At 34.1% G+C, this 19,979-nt stretch overlaps 1 protein-coding gene across 2 annotated transcripts in view; it reads right to left on the bottom strand.

Annotated features, from left to right (window-relative positions):
* LOC115877302 (discoidin domain-containing receptor 2-like) overlaps window positions 1-19,979 on the bottom strand; it is a 111,849-nt gene that overhangs the window by 90,543 nt on the left and 1,327 nt on the right. The window contains exon 1 of one of the 2 annotated variants that reach the window (XM_030893437.1): window positions 5,819-5,921. The exons of the other annotated variant lie outside the window; for it this stretch is intronic. The gene's annotated coding sequence lies outside the window, so the exon portion shown is untranslated. Of the gene's footprint in view, window positions 1-5,818; window positions 5,922-19,979 lie in introns of those variants that run through there. 2 annotated transcript variants of the gene reach the window in all.

The raw sequence follows: 19,979 nt of genomic DNA, 5'->3' as shown, positions 1-19,979 counted from the left end.
ATACATTTCGAAGGCATCTAGTTTTTTTTCTAACGATATGTCAAGAGTCCAACTCTCACACCCGTACAGGAGAACTGAGAAAATGTAGCATCTGACCATGCGTACCCGTAGCTCCAAACTCAAATCTGACCTTGTGAAAAATTGTCTCATATTTATAAATGTTTTTCTAGCCTGTTCAATGCGGCTTCTAATTTCTTTCTTCGGGTCGCATTGATCATTTACAATACACCCCAAATATTTGTATGAAGACACTTGCTCTACTGGGTCACCGTTGATATCCAGGTGAATCTGCACAGGTGTTTTGGTGAATGCAAGAACCTTCGTTTTTGTGGTATTTATGAGGAGACCGCAGTTTTCACTATGCCGAACTAATTCATTCATTAGCCTCTGCAAATCTTGTTTATTCTCGGCCAGCACAACTGTATCGTCGGCATACCTGATATTATTGATCACTTTCCCGTTAATCTTAATTCCACATTCGATCCCTTCTAGAGCTTCTTTGAAGATAGCCTCTGAATATATATTAAATAAGAGCGGTGACAGCACACAGCCCTGTCTTACACCTCGTTTAATCGTGATTTCTTCTGACGATGTTCCTTCAATTTTAACCACTGCGTTTTGCTGCCAGTAGAGATTTGTAATCAATCGAATTTCTTCTCTATTTATTCCGGTTGTTTTGAGGACTTCTATAAGTTTTTGATGGTTAACGCAGTCAAAGGCTTTTCTATAAACTTTACCCTCTAAACGTGTGAAATTATTTATGCCCCCACAGGTAGTGAGCGTACCGAAATATATTTTTCTAATGTGAAGTCGTTCCTGGAAAAGTTTACTTTTTCTACCCCTCATTCGACACCACGATCGCAGAGTGGTTAAAGCCATAGACTAAACAAAAATATTGCCTTTCATAAACAAGCGGTGACAAATTTTTAATGCTGACAAATAATATTAGGGCCTTGTTTATTTTTGGAGTATCGTTTCGTACATGTGTTGGCTCTAAAAGTTTTGGATTTACCAAATGAAAGGCTTAAAATGTGTCTACACATGACGTTATTCATCTAATTTGTATTCGTATAATTTGATAAAAATATTTTTTTTATAATTATGTCAAATCTTGCAATTGGCATTTTTTTTACAGTTGTATATATTGATTAAAAATATATACCTAATGTATCACAACCACAACGCGTTTTTCATGATAATAAGCTTTTATCTTATCTTATATATGCACCTGCACTTATATCACTGCATATATATACATATATTTCATATAAACCAGCATCTGGCATGTTTATTATAAGAGTTTATTATCAGTAATATAAATACAGTAAAAATCCTTTTACTGCATTTAAATTAATTTAAATTACATAATAACTGTAATATCTTATGCAAGGTGCAAAAAAATCTTTCATAAAAAAAGAAAGAAGAAAAAGAAAATGAAAGAAGCGATAGCCTCTAAAAGAAAAATAAAAGATTTTTTTTTTAATACAATCTAATAAAAATAAATGTATTGCTCATGCATCTGTAGATGTTAGTAATGTATGGCAATCGATTCTTTGATTTTAAAGAAAATAACATATTCTTCATATAATATACGTTAAATAAAAATATAATATACGTAAAAATTAAAAAATAATCATACAGAAAGTTTGGGGCTTTTTGGTTTTACCAAAACTAAAGTGTTCTCAAATAGTTGAATTCAAATATTTTAAATATTTTTTTTCTTTATTCTATCTATATTTTTTGCTTCCGGCGACGGAAAGAGACAAACTTAGTGCAGCAGTGTTTACAAAAAATAACTATTTTATTTTGTAGATTTCCTTGCAGTGGCGAAATACCCATATAGGATTTTGTGGAGAGATGAATCCGCCATATATGTATAGACATTTAAAAAAAAATATTGATAAAAATAAACTAAATCTGACTAAAGTCCAAAAATCTGATTAAAATACAAAAGTTTTTTGCCTTTTTGCACCCTGATTTAATCATACATATCTATTGCACTTATAAAACAGAATAAAGATTTAACATCAAAAAAGAAAAAAAAATAAAGTAAACCTAATAAACTCCGACGCAAATTACTCGACCGTTTAATATTTCACCGGTTTCTAATTATAAAAATAAAATTTATAACTCGTCCAAATTAGATACAAGGGTTCCACCCTTCGCATTACATCTGCATCCACGTATCGGGTTACTTGAAAACAAATCGTAACTTGAAACTTTTACGCCGGTATCGCTTACATAGAGGAAAGTGGAAAAGGCCACGGAGAGACGAAGTATATTTCGTAGCTGACCTGAATACTTGCACGAATAATTAGAAGAAGTTCAAAGAACCACTGGGCATTCGTTGTTGTTTAATATTATACAGGGTGTCTAGCATTTCAGAGAAGTTTGTTATGCTCACTTTAACGACATACACATGCACTAGAAAACGGATCCAAGATTCAAAGACGCTTCAGCGATCATTCAACTTGACGTCATCATCATTTGTCAAATATGTATATTGTGTCTGAAATCAGTTCATATTGTCGAGAAAATCTTAAATACGTTCCTAAATTATTAACTGAGTGCGTTCAGTTTATATCAATTTCAAGTATATTAGACCTTTATGGAAGGACATTTTTTAGGACGACCACAGAAGGCTGTAGAGAATTTAAGAACCGAACCAAAAATGGAAATATTTTCAACAATACCACCCGAAAAATGGAATCAATATTTTTAGAGAATGCTTGCAGAAGAGAGAGAACAATTTATAGATACTCAAAATAATGAAGCAAATATGATTATTCAGGTTCTACCTGATCTACCTAGGTAATAATCTAACTTGTACCTAGGTAATAATCTAACACGATACAAGCCCTATAACATAGGATACAACATTTTAATGAACAGTGCTTTACATAAAATCAATAAAATGAAAAATATACGAAATAATTCTGATATCTTTCGAAAATCGACAACTATGAACCCTTCCTGGATACAAACGGTACATTGTGAGACAGGAAATTGTAGAGAGAAACAAGCCCTATAACATAGGATACAACATTTTAATGAACAGTGTTTTACATAAAATCAATAAAATGAAAAATATACGAAATAATTCTGATTTCTTTCGAAAATCGACAACAATAAAACTATGAACCCTTCCTGGATTCAAACGGTACATTGTGGGATAGGAAATTGTAGAGAGAAACAAGCCCTATACCATAGGATTCAACATTTTAATGAACAGTGCTTTCAATAAAATGAAAAATATACGAAATAAAATAAATGTACCAATTTCTTTCGAAAATTGACATCTATGAAACTATGAACCCTTCCTGGATACAAACGGTACATTGTGAGACAGGAAATTGTAGAGAGAAACAAGCCCTATACCATAGGATTCAACATTTTAATGAACAGTGGTTTGGTATAAAATCAATAAAATGAAAATGATACGAAATAATTCTGATTTCTTTCGAAAATCGACAACTATGAAATTATGAACTCTTCCTGGATACAAACGGTACATTCTGAGACAGGAAATTGTAGAGAGAAGCAAGCCCTATAACATAGGATACAACATTTTTATGAACAGTGTTTTGCATAAAATCAATAAAATGAAAAATATACGAAATAATTCTGATTTCTTTCGAAAATCGACAGCTATGAAACTATGAACCCTTCCTGGATACAAACGGTACATTCTGAGACAGGAAATTGTAGAGAGAAACAAGCCCTATAACATAGGACACAACATTTTAATGAACAGTGATTTACATAAAATCAATAAAATGAAAACTATACGAAATAATTCTGATTTCTTTCGAAAATCGACAACTATGAAACTATGAACCCTTCCTGGACACAAACGGTACATTGTGAGACAGGAAATTGTAGGGAGAAACAAGCCCTATAACATACACCCTACAGATCATACAAAAACAATCAAAATTTATGTATTTAAACTTCGAACATTCTTCCAACACGTATTAGTAATTTTCTTCATCGCACTTAATGTCCCATATAGTTTTAACTGCTGCGATGCTTATGCTTATTAAAATCTTTATTACATTGTTCCCAGGGAACAGATGTCTGCTTAACCGACCGTTCCAAAACCTTTTACTAATCTTTTAAAACCCTCATAGAATAAGTGTGTATTCTGTGCCGAACCAACCTTTAAAAGGATGATTTTGAATTTTACGACATCCATTAAAGTAAACGTGAAGTGACGTGTAAGATGACGTAACTGTGACAGGTGACACTTCGCTAACTTTAAGCGGATTAGGAGATTAACCTTGGAACGATTTTATAGGTGTCATAGGTGTGGAGTAGAGTGAGTTTAAGACGGGGCATTTGTGATTGAATTAAAGATAATGTAATAATAGATTTTCAGGGAAAGAAATAGAGATATTTCTTTCTTTCTGAAGATATTACTGTTTTCTATATAGGAAACAGAGATAACCCTAAATTTTACCTTTAAATAAAATATGTCTAACTTGTATATGTATAACTGTATGGAAGATGACGAAACAATGAAGCACGTTATGTGTACCCGCCCCGCTGGGGCAGGACCAGGTTTGAGATGTTTGGCAAACCAATGCTAGACCTATCAGACCCTAGGAGACATATCACCCTCGGACATAACGGCCTATGTTAAAAGGTTGGGTTTCGAGGGTGAACTTTAACGCTCTGTGTATATTAGAGCTTGTAGAAACTGAGCCACAATAGGTCCTCGCGGCCGCAGTGGAAGGTCCCATGGGACCCACTCTTAGTCAATACAGAAAAAAATGCTCTCTGGAACAGCATGCGGCCCATCTGGCTGCCCATACCCGTTGCGTTCACTACTGCGCATTGGAAGAAGATCCTATATTTTTGTGTATTGAATATAAATCGAACAAGTCTGCATAGCGCAGCGCGTAGAGATTCCTGGTTCCGTCGAGACTGGGTCAGGGTAAAAATCTTTTTATTTTATTTTCTTTTATATTCTGATAGTAAAGTTTTAAATATTTTTTTGAATCACCAGAATTATTTAATACTTTAAATATCAGAATCTATTTGCGTGTGTGATCTCTTTTTTTCGTTTTCTTTATTAAAATTATGGAGTGGATCAATGAATCTTCGTTATTATTAATTGAAGAATATGAAAAGTTGCCTATATTATGGGATGTTAAACATTCTTTGTATTATTAAAAAATAAAAAAAAAAACGCATGGCAAGATCTTGTAAATAAAATTAATATTGAATATGTCGATATTAATGAAATTGCTACTCTAAAATTTGTATCTTTAGTTCGTAATTTTTGGTGTTATTAAATTTTGTTAATATTCAAAGACGGGTCTGGTCATTCTTTTAAAGTTTTTGAATTGATCATAGCCCTCCTCAGACACTAAGTTGTTGCAGCAAATTATATCGATTTCTAAAAATTTGGGTTTGCCACCAGCGACGATGTTTTAGATTTTTCTCCTTTTTAATAATTTAGCTGTGCAAATTGTAAATTAGTGAAACCACTAATTTATTCCACTAATTTCGAGGTTCTGAATGAAGCTTAACAATGAAGTGAGAGTTTTTTGTAAATCTTGGTGGTACAATTACTGAATGATCTCGAATGACTGACTGGTCTCAATAAACTTATTTCTGAAGTCGAAATATATACCACCCCTAAAAATATTTGCATTTATTTAAGATTCACCCTGTATAACAAAAAGAACATAACCTTTTTTCTTATACATAGCTTAAAGGTTCACGTAAATGCGTCTATTTTATAGCTAAACCAAGAATAAGCAGTAAAATTTTTAGAAAAAAAATCTCTACCAAGCAAGTAATAAATATTTACCTGTCCAAGTGGGTGTTTGCTGTCGTATATTACATAGATATATTCACAGGTGGTGGTGTACTAAACAGTGTGGATTTTACGGTTTTGCGAATAGTTTTATTATATTTTCGATAAATTTACGATGTTCGATAAATGTTTGTTTAATTTAGTATATTTACTATGTACACATACTTAGATAAAGACGCAGAGTAAAAATCGAATAATCTCAAAAGAAAGTAGGAAAGTAAATATTTGGATTAAAACGTAGATATATCGGCAAAAGATAGGTGTTTTGTGCAATAAATAGTGTTGTTTCGTAATTAGTTATGTTTTATAAATATGGTAAAATTAGGCAAAGAAAACAAAGTCCTCCTACACTGGGTGCCTGCTCACCAAGGGATAGAAGGCAATGAAAAAGCAAATAATCTAGCTAGGAAAGGAGCGAACACTCCACTAACTGGACCAGAACCGTTCTGCTTTCCAAGTGGTAACCAACTCAAGGCGGAACTCAAGAACTTGGAAGATTCCATCCGCAACCTGGAATGGAAATCTTGCAATGGTCTAAGGTACACTCGAAGAAGTTTCTGAGGGCTTATGATCAAGAAAAATCACAGATCTTCCTGGGTCTGAGAAAGAACAATCTTCGGATTGTCACGGGGTTTTTAACAGGACACTGTCTCCTCAATGAACACCTCAGTAGATTGAAACTAAGAAGAAAGGGCGAATGCAGATTCTGTGGGGAAGATGGTGAAACACCAGTACACCTCATCACTGAGTGCGCCGAGACGACAACCATTCGTGCCATGAATTTTGGTACGACTGATATTGGAGATGGAGAACTACCCTCTATAAAACCGTCCCTGATACTGGCTTTTGTCAAAGCCCTGGGACTGTATGATGAGTTATGATTCAAGAAAGGGGGACACAATAGATCTGTAAGGTCGAAGTGATTAACCCCCCTCCCACTCATTCTAAATTCTAAAATTCTAAAAGTAAATATGGTAGGTTTTTAGTATTATTTTAAATTATATTAGATTAGATTTTTTGAAGTAGCTATTGACCTGTTCCTTCTGATCTCCAGGTTACATTATCCAGTTCTACGCTTTTCAAAAAATAACTTGGAGTAAATAACTCTCACAACCAAACCAAACCAAACAGGGTGGTCCGAACTGAATTCGGGAAATTTTAGCAGCATTTCCTGCTGATAAAAGTATGTCCTAAAATGCTTAGTTTCGGAGATAACAGAGTGTAGAAGTTTCATTCTTATTTCGATTTTTTCCAAATAATTTCTAAAGTATCGTCAGTATATGGATGAAAATTGGTGTCTGGGAGTTTTTTTATATAGGAAATGTTATTTCGATGTCAATATTTGTAGGGGACGCCATTTACAAGTGTTTTAATTGTTCTAAAGAGTAACAACTTTTCGTCCGGACCTGTATAAAACTACCGATTAAAAAATATACATTACCGTAATTTTTTACGTCAAAAATGCAGAGCAACCGTTCTCAAGATATTTAGAATTGAAATAGATAGTTATTTGATTGAAATTATAAATTTGGGAAGTTTTTTTTTTAATTAATCATAATTTTTTGTTTGAAAAAATTACACATACATTTATACGAACTTTCTTACTGATTTTATTGTGCAGAATATGCTGCCGAAGTTTCCGGAATACAGTTCGGATCACCCTGTATACATTGGCTACATAACGCCAGAATTTTTTCCACAGTATCAGACATTTAATTAAAAAATTGCTGATTTAGAAAAGTCATTACCTGGAGAGGAATTTAATAATTTGCATCAGAAAGAAAAAACAAATGGGGACTTCAGGTGAGTCTAAAGAAGACCGAATACTTAGCTGTCAATTCCAACGCTTGTTTTGAAGTCTTCATTAATGATAACGTCCAGATTCAACAAGTAGACAAATTTAAATACCTGGGTGCTACTATCAACAACGAGGGTTTGGGCAAAGAAGAAATACAAACCCGAATCAGAAGAGCAAACAAGTTATTGGATGTCTTAACAGCCTCTGGTGGGACCGAAACTTATCTGCAACAACTAAAAAGAGACTTGGAAGAACATTGGTGGAGTCAGTTCTTTGCTATGGTTCAGAGCTATGGACTCTGAGTGCAGACGCGAAACGCAAAATCGAAGTTGTTGAAATGGACTACCTTAGAAGAAGCGCAGGTATATCAAGCCAATGGAAAAAAAGACAAACATCGAGGTCAGGCGTATCATGAATGCATCGGAGGAGACAGTACTGGATCGAATCGAAAAATCCAGCTTAAAATGGTTTGGACACGTTCTGCGTATGCCGGAGAACAGGTGGCCAAAAAGAGTTTTTCAATGGGCTCCCCAGGGCAGAAGAAAGAGAGGTAGACCTAGAAAATCCTGGAACGGAACGGTTACGGAAGCAATGGAAGCTCGTAACCTAGAAGCTGATGACGCTCTAAATCGAGATGTGTGGCGTAGGGTAACGGGAAAGCAGCAATAGGCTGTAGTTGGAAATGAGTATTAAATACTTAAACCAAATCCCGTTTATATATATATATATATATATATATATATGCATCAGAAAAATGTAAATAACTTATTTGAATCACGTATTGTTTTTTGTTTAAAATAACTGAAAAAGGACTCAAAGAATGTCGTCCTGGAACTACAGGATTTAATAATACTGAAAAGTCTACACGTTTACACAAACAAGTAAATGACGTTAATGAGATTAATTTTGTGGCTTGGTTTAGTTTGTGGCTTGACCTCGTCAAAATTATCATAAATTGTCACTCCCCAACAGTTTTTGACGCCGTTTTTTTTTCGATCGTATGATATGTTAGGTAATAAAAGAATTGGAAACCGAAACACAAACACAATAATATGTCACAATCCTAAAGAACCTTAAGACGTACTTTTTTAATTTAAAAGTGATGCTTTAATTATCAATTCGTGCAGCTATTTTATAGATCCATTAAAGAGATTTTCGATAAATCAGAACCGTACCGGGAAAAAGACATAAACTTTCTTCCGCAACGACTGCCAATCAGTTTTTCTCACGAATTCGATTGAAACAAGGCAGAAATATCGTTTTTATTTGCGGTAATGGCCGTTCTAAAAGTGTATTTGCCGTTCTCGGACACGAATACACCGATAAAAACCGTAATTAACTCCATAGTGATTCACTCGGTCTGTGAACGTCGTCCTCGACTATTTACATTCTGCCAAGTGTAACGCCGATAAGTCGAGAGCTTCTTATCTGAAAGTCGCCGACCCGTCAAATTGATCTTTTGTGCTTCGGCCACACGGAATTTTTCGCTTTTTTTGCAGGATTCTCGATAGAAATTTATATGACAAAGTAATATTATATCTATATCTTATATAATATCCGTTTGTACCATAGGTAAGATAGTGAAGGAGGTGACTGCTGCAATGTGTTGCTCTGTTTCTCTATTACTGTACTCAGTACACATTGTATCCCATAGAATGGAGTTTTCTTGATAAATACCAATTAATTTACAAATTTTATCACTTGGCCACTGTTTTTTTCGACGCCATAATTCCTAAATACTCTTTGTGAGCACTCATGAAATTCAAACTGTTGTTGAAATGTGAGAGCGACTCTCCAACTATCAAAAAAAGCCTGTCCACATGCAAGCAAGTCTCGCAGGGTCTCGTTACAGTTTTTTGTGCTCTCCGATAGTTACTGTCAGATTTATGTCCATTTGTGAGAAGTACCCTCGAGAGTCGCTCTCTAGATTTTTCGTCGCAAGTAAAAATGTTATATAAGGTGCCCGTTTTCCAGTCGTTCTTCTTCTTCTTCTTCTTTCTCAGCCTGGTTCCATCCAGTGTTGGATATAGGCCTCTTCTAGGTTTTTCCATGCTTCGCGATCTCTAGCCAATCTTATCCATTGTCTTCTCGCCACTGCCCTGACGTCATCGACCCATCTCTTTTTTGGTCGGCCCACACTTCTTGTTGTTCCCCTAGGTCTCCATAGGATTATTTTTTGGGGCCATCGGTCTGGATCTTGTCTTGCCACATGTCCTATCCATTGCCACTTCAGACTTGCCACTCTTTTAACGACATCTATTAATTTTGTTTTTTGACGTATGTGGGTATTCCGTATTTTTTCCCTAATGGTGACTCCCAACATGATTCTTTCCATGGCTCTTTGTGCTACTCGTAGTTGTTCTGCTGTTTTTCGAGTAATTGCCATCTAAGCCATACGTAAGCACAGGTAGAATGCAGCTGTCGTAAGCTTTTTTCTTTAGGTTCATGGGCACCTTTTTATCCTTGAAAATATCGCTCATATTTCCAAATGCTACCCATGCCAAATGGATCCTGCGTTTGATCTCCGTATTTTGGTTTTCCTTGCCCAGCTTGATTTTATGACCTAAATATATATAATGGTCTACGTTTTCAATAATAACGTTGTCAACGGTAATGTTATGGATATTGTTGCTCATTATCTTGGTCTTCTTCAAGTTCATTTTAAGGCCAATTTTCTGGGATTGGTCATTTAGCTCATTTAGCATGGTGTTTAGTTCTTGAATGTCGGTGCTCAGCAAGACAATATCGTCTGCGAACCTCAGATGGCTAAGGTGTACCCCATCGATGTTTAGACCTCTATTTTCCCATTCTAATTTCTTGAAGACATTTTCCAGTGCCAGTGTAAATAACTTGGGAGAGATGGTATCTCCTTGTCTCACGCCCTTGCCGAGTAGTATTTTTTCTGTTTTGAGGTCATCATCTAATTTAACTTGGAAGGTTGCACTATCATAGATATTTTTAATAATGGAATAATATCTGGAATCAATTCTCGCGTCCTCTATTGCAGCTAGAAATGACCAGGTTTCGATGCTGTCAAAGGCTTTTTCGTAGTCTACAAAGGCCAAATGTAGAGGTATATTGTATTCTGTTGTTTTTTCAATGACTGTTTTAATTGTTTGTAGATGATCGATGGTACTAAAACCTTTTCGAACGCCTGCCTGTTCTATTGGCTGATAGGAATCTAGTTTCGTAGACAGTCGGTTGTTGATAATCCTAGTAAAGAGCTTGTATAGATGCGAAAGAAGGCTTATTGGTCTATAATGCTCTATATTTGTAAAATCTCCTTTTTTGTATAATAGCACAATTTCTGCGTTTTTCCATGCGTCCGGGATTCTACCCTCCATCAGACATTTATTTAACAATACTTCCATGGTATCCACTAATGGTTTTCCGCCCATCTTCAGCATTTCAGGTGTAATACGATCTTCTCCTGGGCTTTTGCCATTTTTTATTTGTTGAAGTGCGTATTTAATTTCTGTGGTTGATATTTCTGGCATATCTTCTGATCCTACGTTTGTGCTGTGTTTTTGTACTCTATCTTTGTTTGGTATAACAGACTGATAAAGTTGTTCGTAGAATTTGTGAATTTCATTTCTAATTTCATGTTATAGTGCCATGTGTGTTTCTTATCTTTATTATTTTTTGTTTTCCGCGCATTTGCTTGCGTCTTAACACTTTCATGCTTCTATTGTTTTCAATTGTTTCCAAAATTTGGTTTCTCTTATAATCCCTTAGATCTTTTCTTATTTCTCTTTTAGTTGTTTTATTTAAGGTGTCATATTCTGGGGCATCTCTGTCAGTCTTTCTTCTTTCCTTATTAGTTTTGTCGTTTCTGGTTTTAATTTAGTTTCCGAAGGGTGTTTCATTTTACTACATATTTTCTTTGTTGCTGTAGTTATGCCCTGCCTTAGATTATTGAGAATGTCGTTGGGGTCTTGATCTCTGAGTGTCTGTGGCTTTAGTCTCTTTTCAAGCTCTTTTTGATAGGTTTCCTGATTTATTCGTAGAGCGTCCCTTGTAGGAAATATTGATCTGGTAATTAATTTTCTTATTTCTATATTAGTATAAATTTGTATTTTGGCGCGTACTAGTCTGTGGTCACTTCCAGTCGTTGCCAGTCAGTATCTGTGATTTGTAGGTAGATTATCTAGTATTGTAGTATATATTATATATAGTATTTGTAGGTAGATTATCAGGTTCGATTTAATTTACTTTCTATTTAAAAAAAATCTTAAATTGGTAATAATTTAACAAAACAAAACACGAATAATTCACCACAATACACCAAAAACCTTTACGCGCTTTCCTCTAACCATGCATCAGCAGACGATTTCACCTCAGAAAAACATGAAACGCATGTAAAGTGCTAAAGTGCTAAAATTAAGGTATTTTAGCTGTAGTTTTCGTGTTTTTTTGGTGTGAATTGAACAATTTAAACATTTAAAAGATCAAATGAAAAAAAAAATGTTTAGATCGTACAATAACTAATAATTTTTTTATCAATTATTATATCCATTATCAGAAATAATATCCCATTTGTACTTTGATTCAATTAAATTCAAATTAAAATCCCGATTCAAACTCGTTACGAAGGAGGTTTATGTATTTTTCCTGGTATTGTACACTCAGCTCTATTCATCGCGGTCTTCTATTCATAAAGTTCTTTAAAATGAAAGCATATTGTTATGGATCACTTTGTGCCCTGAATTCTCGGAGCCGTTTTTATATTGAATTATTTGTCCAAGTTCGTTGACACTGACTTGAAGTGATAAAATATTTTTCCTTTTAAAATTTATAGAAGTGTGAAAGAATATTTAAACGAGTTTTAGAACTATTTCTTATTTTATTATCTCTCTTCATAGTCATAACAATATTTTCATAAAGTTTTCACACTTTTGTTAAATATGCATTTACATGTTTAACAACTTAGATGTAGAAAAATTGACACTTAAGACAAAAAATATAAAAATAAAAAGGTGACAAACACTGCACATTAACATATGAAATTGCTCAATGATATCTCGATAGTTAGAGTCGATTTAGACACTCCCAAACTCGGTAGGCCATTAACAATGATATGGCCGAGGACCGCCGTTTGGATTCCGCCTAAGCAAAATAGGCCCCTTCCAGATTAGTGTTAGCAGAAAAAGGAAACATTAATCTATACTAATATACAAAATTCTTAAGTGACTGACTCACTGATTAATCACGATCCTGTCCAACCCCCTCAACGTAAGAAGCTCAATTTTGGCATACAGGTTGATTCTAGGGTGTAGATGTTCGATAAGAAGGGATTTTTCGAAATTCCAGTTCCAAGGGGGTGAAACCACCCCTCAAATATTACAATATTTTTTATTTAAAAAACGGTCAAGTTTCCGAAAAAACGCTTAAACACGTATATTTTATTTTGTATTTTTACATATTTTAAGACTTTTTAGAAATGTATACAGGGTGTTTCGAAAAATCTGGTCATTGATTAATCACGATCCTGCTTAAAGCGCTTGTCGTAAAAAGCTGATTATTGGAAAACGGATTGACTTTAGGGTGTAGAGGTTCGATAAGAAGGAATTTTTCGAAACCCGAATTCTAAGGGGGTGAAACCACCCCTCAAATATTAGAGTATTTTTTATTTAAAAACCGGTGAGTTTTTCGGAAAAACTCCTAAACACGTATATTTTATTTTGTTGTTTTACATATTTTAAGATTTTTTAAAAATGTATACAGTGTGTTTCATAAAATATGACCATTGAGTAATCACGATTCTGCTTAAACTGCTTGATGTTTAAAGCTGATTTTTGGTAAACGGATTGACTGTGGGGTGTAGAGGTTCGATAAAGAGGGGTTTCTCGAATCTCAAATTCCAAGAGGGTGAAAACGCCCCTCAAATATTACAATATTTATTATTTAAAAAAACGGTTAGTCTTTCGGGAAAACGCTTGGACACGCATAATTTATTTTGTTTTTTACATACTTTGAATTTTTTTAAAAATCATACAGGGTGTTCCAAAAAGTTGGGTAATTGATTAACCACGATTCTGCTTAAACTGCTTGACGTAAAAAGCTTATTTTTGGCAAACGGATTTTTCGAAAGTCAAATTCCAACGTGATGAAACTACCCCTCAAATATTACCAAGTTATATAATAATATCGCCATATTGTTTTTTTCTCATGCTGACATAAATTTTATCCAGTTTGTATGTTAATGGAAATTCTCGCTTTGCTTTGTCATCACCTATGTCATCATGATATGAACTATAGACGTATACTGAACCTGCAAAATATTCATATGAACAAAACTATAAAATTGCTGTACTCTTCAATACACACAATCTGTAGCCCTCTTCAATCTATTATAGCTCTCTTGTTAGTGTAGAGTTCACTCAGTTATAATCTACGGAAAATACATGGTTTGGCAAAATAAAAAAATATATATTTTTTTTAATTTTATTTCTTTTACCGTGCCCAGACTTCCCATCATTTGAACAAGTTCTTCCTCGCAACATTCAAGAATTACTGCATGCATTTAAAGATACAAAATTAAGGAATGCATTTTGAAACAGCGATGATATCCCTAAAATGACGTATTAGCGCACAGAACCAACCTAATAAACCCCGTCCAGAGCCCAAACGTGTCCAAACAACCGCAACGATGATTTTTAAGGCCGTTTCGAGTAAAATTAAAGGAACTGCCGAGTCATAAATATCTTTTTTCCTTCTCTCTTTTTTTTCGGTCACGGTCTAATACCTTCCACTGCTTCCTACGGTGGACCATTAAACTTGTGAGCCTCGGCTGTCAACGTGAATTGATATTTACGACCTGTGGGAGCATTTTTGTACGGAGAGAGGAGATTTTTAGTTGAGGCTGAGGTTTAGACCCGGGCACGAACACTTATTGTTTCATTTCTTTTTAAAACTAGCTGGAAAAATGTGTGTCACGTTTCTTGGTTGCTTAAGGCTCCTTTAATGGCTCTTCTGTCACGTCACCAACCATATTGTGTCAAATTAAATGATTATTGAATAAATAACTTGATTAAATCCAATTCATGAATGAAAATACTTCATCAAATTATCATTTGTTGTACACCATTCGGCATTAACAGTTTTTGAATCCTCTAATGGAATGGTTGCGACGTGTCCAGTAGAACCGAAGAAAAGATCCATTGTAAAAACTTACCAGGCAACCCTCATATGAGACCATGATACAATAACGGAAATATAAGATCCTTGGCAGTCGCAAATCTGTTCCCCACGCGCAGGGCGTCACTCGGGTAGTAATTTTCTGTTAAGTCATCTTTCCGTAATTGTATCAACAACAACAAACAACGCTTTATTGTGCAAAAAGCCAAAACAGCTTCATCGACAAAGCACTCACAAAACAAACAAAAGCACAAAAAATATACAAACAACAAAAAATACACAATACAAATCATACAATTCAAAAAAAATTAAGTCATTAAAATTACAAATAGAACATACACGGACAATTGCAGAACAGTAAGCAGTAAATAGATATAATTTTAAAAGTTATAAAATATTTAATACTTGACCTTTGACCAGTGTGTGAGATGATCAAAATTTTAAAATTCAAAATTGTTCATGATTAAATATCAACAAAAAAGTCGTTTACCGCTTATAGGGCTCTCTCCAGTAAGTATGATTTCAGAGCTTTGCGAAATGCGGGAAAGAATGATAGCGACTTGATATTCAAAGGCAGATGATTGTACATTTTTTTGGCATTGTACAGTATTGAACAAGTTATAAAATATTTAATACTTGACCTTTGACCAGTGTGTGAGATGATCAACATTTTAAAATTCAAAATTGATCATGATTAAATATCAACAAAAAAGTCGTTTACCGCCTATAGGGCTCTCTCCAGTAAGTATGATTTCAGAGCTTTGCGAAATGCGGGAAAGAATGATAGCGACTTGATATTTAAAGGCAGATGATTGTACATTTTTTTGGCATTGTACAGTATTGAACCTTTAACTAGTTCCGAGCTCGGGGTTGGCACATAAAGATCGTGCTCCGCATTCCTAAGTGGATAGTTATGAGATGGCCTTTCGGGAATAGCAGATATGTGCTTGCGGATTAAGCAAACGGATTGAAAAATGATTAAAGAAGGAAGTGCAGGGCAGTGAGTTCTACTGTTCAGTCCCAACAAATATCGAACTGCTCTCTTTTGAAGTCTAAAAATACGATCAAATTTTGTTGGGCAGCAAGTACCCCAGAATGGAAGGGCATAACGAAGATGTGACTCAAAAGGGGCATAATAGGCTATTCTAGAGGTTGATAGGTTAAGTTCATTAGAAACTGATCTTAGCGCAAAACAGGCAGTTTTTTTTCTTTGATAGAGCTTCGATGTGAAAGTCCCATTTTAACGAGTTGTCTACAACAAGTTCTAAGAATTCCACAGAGTCCACGATGTCAATAGTGGTGTTATTAAGTACAAAAGGTCGTATAGTACTTTTATATGACAAAACTTTAGGTTTTGATAGGTCATGCTATTAGACGATAACTGCAATGATCATTAAACAAACAAAACTGAAATGTAATTTTAGTTTTGATAAAAGTTAATTTTAAGTGCTCTTAGGGTAAATATTGGTTTTTTAAATCATTTTAAAAGGAATTACTAAGAAACGCATAAAAAATAATCGTATACAGGGTGGCGCACCTCATTCGCCTCGGTTGATTATACGAAAACGGAAAGATGTAGAAACAAAATATTTTATGGGTATATGTGGGGAGGCAATATACACAATTTAAAATTATTTTAAAATATACAGGATGATTCAGAACTAAGATTTATACCAAAGTTATCATTTTTTATTGAACGCCCGATATTTTATTTCATTTTTGGATTCTTAGGGCCAAAAAAGGTATTTATTATAAATGTTAAATATGTTTATGTTAAAGAAAAAGTCCTTTTTGGTATTTCCGTGATAAGTATTTATTAAACAAAAATCAAGTATATGGTTTAAAAGCTTTTAGTTGACTGAATTACAGTTGGCAACAACCGTCGCAACAGAGAGTCGATTAACATAATGCTGGCTAAGCAATATACAAGGCTATCGCCAGATTTCGCAGTATTAAGATTAAAATGTACGTTATAAACGGTTGGTCCAAATTTCAGATACTCTATTATTATTATTGTTATAATTCTAACACTCCCACTTATTTGAAATTTGTCTCAACCAAATCTTAAGAACAAGCAAAACAGATAAATCAAGGTAATGTGCAATTTACGATAACATAAAATCATAATACATTTTACACTTTTACAATGTTGACAAGCAGGCGATTAAAAATTGCCTTTGTAAGCGGCTTCGTTAAAATATCCGCTAGTTGTTCACTTGAGCACACATAACTGACGGAAATATTGCCTTTTTCGCACTCATCCCGCACAAAACACAGTTTCACATCCATATGTTTTGTCCTGCTGTGGAGTTGATGAGCCTGAGTTAACTTTATGGCTGATTGGTTGTCCACAAGCATCTTCATCGTTGATGTAGAAACTCCAAGTTCCAGTAGTAGGGATTTAAGCCACAAAGCTTCTTTAACGCCAAGGGCTAATGCAATGTACTCGGCCTCGGTGGTTGATTGGGCTACAACCGATTGCTTCTGGCTTTTCCATGTAATCGGGGCATTCGCAAGCATGAAGATGTATCCACTAATTGATTTTCTTGTATCTACACAACCAGCGTAGTCGGCGTCTGTATAACCGATAGCTTCAATGCTTTGGATTCTCGAATAAACAATCTTATAGTTCATTCTTTGTTTAAGATAACGGAAAATCCGTTTAACTGCTTGCCAATGTTCGTCTTTCCAATTATTTAGAAATCTACTCACTTGGTTGACAGCAAAACATATGTCCGGTCTGCTGACGGTTGCAAGAAAAATTAAAGATCCAACGGTCTCACGATAAGGTACTTTTAAATTACAAACAAAGTCATTAGAAATGGCCGTCAAACGTATACCCGGTTCAGCTGGAATCGACAACGATTTTGCTGAGCTCATGTTAAATTTTTCGAGCATCCGCGAAACATAATGTTTTTGATGGATCGCGATAGTTCCTTTTTCAATGTCTTGTTCAATCTGATCCAAACCAACAAACTGCAAATTTTTATTGTCCATATTTACAGTAATTCAAATACTGAATTTGATCCTGGCTGATTGTCGACAACAAAATAACTTGAGCTCTGGAGTTATTTGTATCCCATTTAGTCCACGTATCTGAAGTTGTGTCGTCCGGTTCTTTTTCAGTCCCGTCGACTATCTTCATAAGCTTCTCAACTTTCAGTAAAATCTGGATACTAAATTTCCACAGTTGAAAGTTGGAGCCATCAAACTTTGGTATGTTTCCACAATCGATTTTTGTTACACTGGCCATTGCGACACTCTGTATATACGACTCGAACGTAGTTAGAAATCACAAGCCCGAGACTTACTGCACGACTCGAACGCGCGACTACTTTACACGAAAACGCGACGAAAGGTTCACACCAGGGCTAACGTACCTGGACCCATAACCTGTTAAAGAAAAAGTCCTTTTTGGTATTTCCGTGATAAGTATTTATTAAACAAAAATCAAGTATATGGTTTAAAAGCTTTTAGTTGACTGAATTACAGTTGGCAACAACCGTCGCAACAGAGAGTCGATTAACATAATGCTGGCTAAGCAGTATACAAGGCTATCGCCAGACTTCGCAGTATTAAGATTAAAATGTACGTTATAAACGGTTGGTCCAAATTTCAGATACCCTATTATTATTATTGTTATAATTCTAACAGTTTAAAATCTTTGGGTTTTGAGATATTTAAATATATTTAAATATGCATGCTACAATAAAATAGATAATCAACACAATGTACATTACTTTTCAGAATTAATTCTTGTGATGAGTTTAAAGATAGATAAATAGCTTTACTGAAAAATGTTATTGTTTCCTTAAATTTATACAGGGGGTACCAAAAATTTCTGATCTATTTTAAATATTTGTTTTACATAAAAACTTTGTTAAATCAAATACAACACCCTGTATTTTTAAAATAAATCGAAGCAGATTTAAATGCTCTTTCAAACTATATTAGGGTTTCCTATACCTATCTAGCTTAGATCTTTGAACAAAAAGCTATTTTTCAATAAAATGGCAATCAGGATGGCTGGTGTCGCCATGGCAATATTCTAGTGACAGTTAGTAACTATTTTCAAAATCGACTTTAGTATATGGACATTATTATTTAGATTTATAACAGTTTACTTAAATTTACCCACAATAGTTAGGCTCAAAGATATCCAAATAGGAATCTTCCTGATAAGCGTTCCTTTGAAAAACTACTTGTCCTATTTCACAGAGAACCTGTCGTTGGAAATGAAGAAAATGGATTTTCCGTAATTGGCTCTTTTATAGAAAATCCATATCTACAAGCAGGGTTCGGAAAACTACATGTTACTTTTAAAAACTACATAAACTACATTACATGTAGTTAATGTAGTTTATGTAGAGAGTGTAGTTTATGTAACCTATGTATGTAACTTTCAAATGTCAAAGGTTTGAGGTGAGGTTATAATAAGTTGAAGCTTTAAAAACACATAATGTATTTAAGAAAACAGAAGAAATATGGTTTTAAATATAATATTTACATCATATTATCTCTATTACACCTCATACAAAGGAAAATTATTCATAATATCAATACATAGTTTATTAACGTAGTTTTCATATAGTTAATGAACGGGAAAAGACGTAGTTTTTGAAGAAAAACTACACGTAGTTAATCAGGTAAATTACGTCTTAGTTAATTACTTCCGAACCCTGTCTACAAGTCATCGGAAAATAAATCAAAGAACTACTTCTTCGTTTTTCTTGATAGAATAGTAAATACCTACATATATTTAATAAATATTTTTTATTAAACTATTGTAGTTAAATTAAATAAGAGTAAACTGCTATACATTCAAATAAAGTCCCTAAACTAATTTCAATTCTGAAAATAGCTACTAAGTCTTACTAGAAACTAGAAATCAGCTCTCTTGGTTGTCATTTTATTGAAAAAATCACTTTTTATGTATAGAAAACCCCTCGGGAAACCCTAATATAATTTGAAAGAGCATTTGAATCTTCTTCAATTCATTTAAAAAAATACAGGGCGTTGTATTTAAAATAATGAAGTTTTAATGTAAAATAAATAATGAGGTGGGTGCCACCCTGTATATAAAAATAATAATATTCTTTTAATTTTATAGTGTCTAAAAAATCTCTATAAAAGGTAAAAATAACTAAAGGAAAAATATCCTTGAATCGCATGCATTAAATAGAGTGGAACAAAGGAATGGCATTAAAACCATATCATAAT

This window comes from Sitophilus oryzae, unplaced genomic scaffold (genome assembly GCF_002938485.1).
Source record: "Sitophilus oryzae breed Bouriz unplaced genomic scaffold, Soryzae_2.0 scaffold_1443_pilon_pilon, whole genome shotgun sequence".
Lineage (NCBI taxonomy): Eukaryota > Metazoa > Arthropoda > Insecta > Coleoptera > Curculionidae > Sitophilus > Sitophilus oryzae.
The sequence above is the reverse complement of the archived record's forward strand: the minus strand, read 5'-3'. Positions and strand labels throughout refer to the sequence as shown.